Raw genomic sequence first — 4512 nt, 5'->3', positions numbered from 1 at the left:
ATGACGTTGCTGAGCGCATTCATACCGAGCAAACGTCTGTCTTTCCATTTCATAACAAGTTTAAAGCTTAATGTCACGAATACAGAACGCTATATGCTTTCAGCGGTTCAGGAGATGTAAAATATGCTATATTTAAGATTGTTTGAGGTTGCCATCAATAAATATGAAGCTTGAAGCTTGCATAAGTATTATGGACTCGAAAAGCTCAATATTTTAAACTTTGAAAAACTCTGTTTTCAAACTTTGTAAAGTGAAGTCTAGAAAAGCTCCATTTTACGAAATCAAAAATTTTACCTTCAGAACTTTGAAAAACTTTTAATTTCTCTTTAGATAATAGCATTGACTTTAAAACTTTGTGATTTGTAATCCTTACTTTCGCTGATTGTAATCAAGGTTCCGATTCTCTTTTAACAACTTTTTTTCTTAATTTCCGTAAAATGGTACTAAAGCTTGATTACGTTAGATAACCGGTACTAAATAGCATAGAGTGCTTTATATAAAATTTTACTCTAGACGGAGGGAAAATGTGTGTCAAATAAATATTATTGTGGAAACTTCGCTGCTATAAAAGCTCTGTCTTTCGAATATCGAAAAGCTCAGTATTTCAAGTTTCTTACGAGTTGCGAAAAGCTTCATTATTCCTGTTTTTAAAAGTTCTATTTTTTGAGCTTTGAAAAGCTAGAATTTCAGTAAAGTAAAAGTAAAGTTCCACTTCTGTTTAAGCAATATTTTTCTCCTTTCAATTTCCATTAAATTATATTAAGACATAATATTTGCAGTTAAGCGCTACTAATCAACAGAGGTCGCTGAACAAAAACTTTTCAGTAGAAGTAAGGGAAAGGTATGATATAAATTTAATTTAATATGTATATATATGTCATCTATTTAAACAAATGTGAAACCGACAACAGGGAAGAAACCAATTTCTTATGATACCTTCAATATGATATACTACACTTTGAACCTCTTAAATTTTCACAGGAGTGTCAATCAGCATTGTAAGCGTTATGCTTCAGGTTAGTTAAAGAAGACTAATTTGTTTCAATAACTTACAAAGAATGCATTGCTTTCTCAATATTTTTGGTGAAGTTTAGATTTTTAGTTGTTTTGAGCAATTCTCTTCATATATTATATTAAATTAAAAGATGTCATTCCAAGCGCTATACCAACAAATCGCACACACACGCCTATGCGTATATGAAATTCTGTTGAATCTCGATTTTCATTGCAGCAAAGCAATTTAGTGAATAGCTAAGCGTTATTTCGGTACAAAACACAAATGCTAAAGTTACGCCGAATTAAATGTTTTAGTCAGCTGTAACCCAAAAAAGTATAAACATTAGAGACAAATGTGCGCAGCGTTTGTGGCGAGCGTTTTGCGGTGATGGCATGTCCACATCTGCTGCTAATGTGTCAACAGTTGTAATGCATTTTATTATCCTATTTCCGCAGACATTTTATATGTGCCCCTTTCCCATTTTGCTGGAACAAATTGTATGCCGCAACAAAGCTGCTTAAAAAAATAGCAAACGGAAAGCGCCAAACAAACCGAGGAATGCAAATTAAAAAACCCCCTAAGAAGCAAAAAAGAAGTGTTGCATGAAAAAATTATGGTGTAAATGCTGCTAATTAAATGCGCACCCGTTTCCCGTTTCCTGCTGCTCGCATATCCGGCATTCTTGTTTTGCTGCTGTTCTTGTGCTTGGACGGATGTGATGTTGCGCGCTAGAAAAGGACGCGAAGAGCACAAGGGGTTCTGTCGACAGCTTTTTACTAATACCATTGCTTTGTTTTTGTGTGTTAGAATGTACGTATGTGTTGGTAAATATGTACGGGCAGCTCTTAAGCGCATGTGATTTACTTCCTTTGATTAAAACAATTAAATTCAATTTCCTTATTGGCGCTATTTTGCCAATACAAAGCAAATACATCAAGTACAAATATATTAAATGTTTCAAAATAAATTCAAATGAATTTGTGCTGCCAATTAACGCAAGTACCGCAAATGCACTCTTGAAATGAGTGGCATTTAAAATGCCAATGTCAATATAATTTCAATTTTCGCTTCTCAGGAGCTCCCAGAAAAGTTTTCGTTATACTTTGCAGAGAAATATTCTCCAGAGTCTTAGTTATATTTTTTGTAATAGCCTCGAAAAATTTAATTGAGCTGATTACGACCACTAAAGACATTGGTAGATCTAGTATATATTCCATAATGCATGAACATTTGTCTGTAAAAAGTTTGTATCCCCCACAATATATCAGTAACTCAAGGCGAGTCCGGTGTGGATTATACGTAAGAAATGTTAAATAAGTAAGGAAGGGCTAAGTTTGGCACTGATTTGTTGCCACTTAATATTTTCGAGCTCCTTGCTTTCGGTTTTTCCATGCACCATCGTAGCTTAGAGTCAAGCGTCATTCCTAAGTATTTAGCAGAGCTAAAGTACGGTATTCGTGCACCGTAGTCTATGAAAATTCGTAAGTGCTGTATCTTGTTAACAAAATCAAATGTGTACAGACTTAGTTTCATTCAATTTTATCTGCCATTTCTTTGCCCATTGAGGACCTTATTTACAGCTTTTTGGAGATTAATAGTTAAGTCGTGTTCACTACTAGCAGCAGCAAGGAACGCGGTCTTATCTTCAAATGTGATGCTTGTTATACATACATACAATTTCCGCCTACTGGCAGGTCATGCGTGAATAGAATATAAAAAACAGCGCCCAACAAACTAACTTGTGGAACCCCTGCTTTTATTTCCCTAAGCATAAAATACTTGTCTCCTTGTTAAATGCGCAAGTAGCAACCTAATAAATACGATTTTATGATATCATAATGTTGTTTCAGCAAAATCGGTTATAACTTCAAAAGCAGTAGTAAAGTAGTAGTAGTGATATATCACTATTTGCATGATAGTTGGCTTTGAAGAAATTCGGAAGACCAACCACTGAAGACGGATGCGAATGATTCCTTTGCTCAGAATAGTTGTTTTGGAGACCTATCAATCAGAGTGGCAAAAGTGTTTCGAAAATTGGTTCCAGCACATGCAAAGGTATTAGATCTTAATGCAGAATATATAGAAAAAGAAGAAAGCGAATTTCGATTATTAAAATCGTGTCTGAGAACCGAAAAATAATAGGCAGCCCTTGAAATTGATTGGAAGTATAATTTGCTGAAAATCAATATATGATGCGCTTTCGAAATATCTTGCAATAGATCAACTATATATGCAAGTACTATACTCGAGGGGTAAGCTATATTGAGACTATTTAGAGCCGAACTTTGCTGCTCATTGCAAATATTTTTAAACGAAAGCAACGACAAAACTGTGCTAGATTTGCTGTGAGCGGGAATTGATAGCAAAAAAGTTCGGAGGTTATCACAGATGTAGGTAATACCCGTCCATGTATAATACGGTGATAATATTAAAGAGTTGTGAGCACGCCAGCTTAGCTTAAACGAAACAGTCGCAGAAATTAAAATGCTCTGCTATATATTGTTCCTGTTACTACATTATTTATTGTGGTTTCCCATTAAAAATGTTTGCGGCGAAACGTTAGATTCAAGCACGATTTATGACTATAAGTGTGATGTGCAAATAGATGTCGTTAAAACGTTTATTAAAGAATTGCAAGATGTGCGAAAACGGGAAGATGTTATTTTGGCACAAATATCTCTCATTGAAACCAAACTGCAATCGGTTGAGGAACAGCTGAGGTACTGCAACCTATTATTAGTAAAGATTATTTTAACTATTTTTGGTAAAATTACAGTATGCGAAAGTCGGTGGCTTCAAGCTGTTTGGAAGCAGCAGCTGAGAGCTTCAAAACTGGTGTTTACAATATTACATTGGAGAAGTTTAGTGACACACCGTTTGCCGTATACTGTAACGAAGAGGTGGACTATGGTGGTTGGTTGGTTATACAACGACGTGTCAGTGATGCCGTGGACTTTGATAGAGATTGGCGGGAGTATAAGAACGGTTTCGGGGTGCTGGATGAAAACTACTGGATTGGTTTGGAAAAACTACATGCCTTCACCAGTAGTTGTCAGCATGAGCTCTATATCGAAATGCTGAAGTATAGTGGTGAAAGTTATTATGCGCGCTACTCAGAATTTGTAGTCGGCAGTGAATCGGAGGGCTATGTTCTTAAAATATTGGGTACTTATGCAGGCACTGCTGGCGATAGCTTGGAATATTACGTGGGTATGAAGTTCACCACTCGTGATCAGGATAATGACCTCCGTTCCGGTAAAAATTGTGCTGTATATTTCAAAGGCGCCTGATGGTTTAAAAAGTGTTACTATAGGTAAGTGCAGCACCGTTAGCTTAGGACACGTGTATTTGAAATTTATGTGCATACTTGTAGTCATCTTAATGGAGCATATGGACAAACGAGCACTGGCGTCGAATGGTTCAGCATAGCTATGGATGAATCTTTGAAATCAGCGCAAATGTTGATACGGCCCACAGAGAAATGCCTAAGGCGCATGTCACTGAAGGCCAAATGA

The 4512-nt window shown here is 36.1% G+C and overlaps 1 pseudogene; it reads left to right on the top strand.

Annotated features, from left to right (window-relative positions):
• Positions 1 to 3481: 3481 nt before the first annotated feature.
• On the top strand, positions 3482 to 4512 carry LOC108965994 (annotated as a pseudogene).

Source organism: Bactrocera latifrons, unplaced genomic scaffold (genome assembly GCF_001853355.1).
Source record: "Bactrocera latifrons isolate USDA-ARS-PBARC rearing strain unplaced genomic scaffold, ASM185335v1 scaffold_153, whole genome shotgun sequence".
Lineage (NCBI taxonomy): Eukaryota > Metazoa > Arthropoda > Insecta > Diptera > Tephritidae > Bactrocera > Bactrocera latifrons.
The sequence above is the reverse complement of the archived record's forward strand: the minus strand, read 5'-3'. Positions and strand labels throughout refer to the sequence as shown.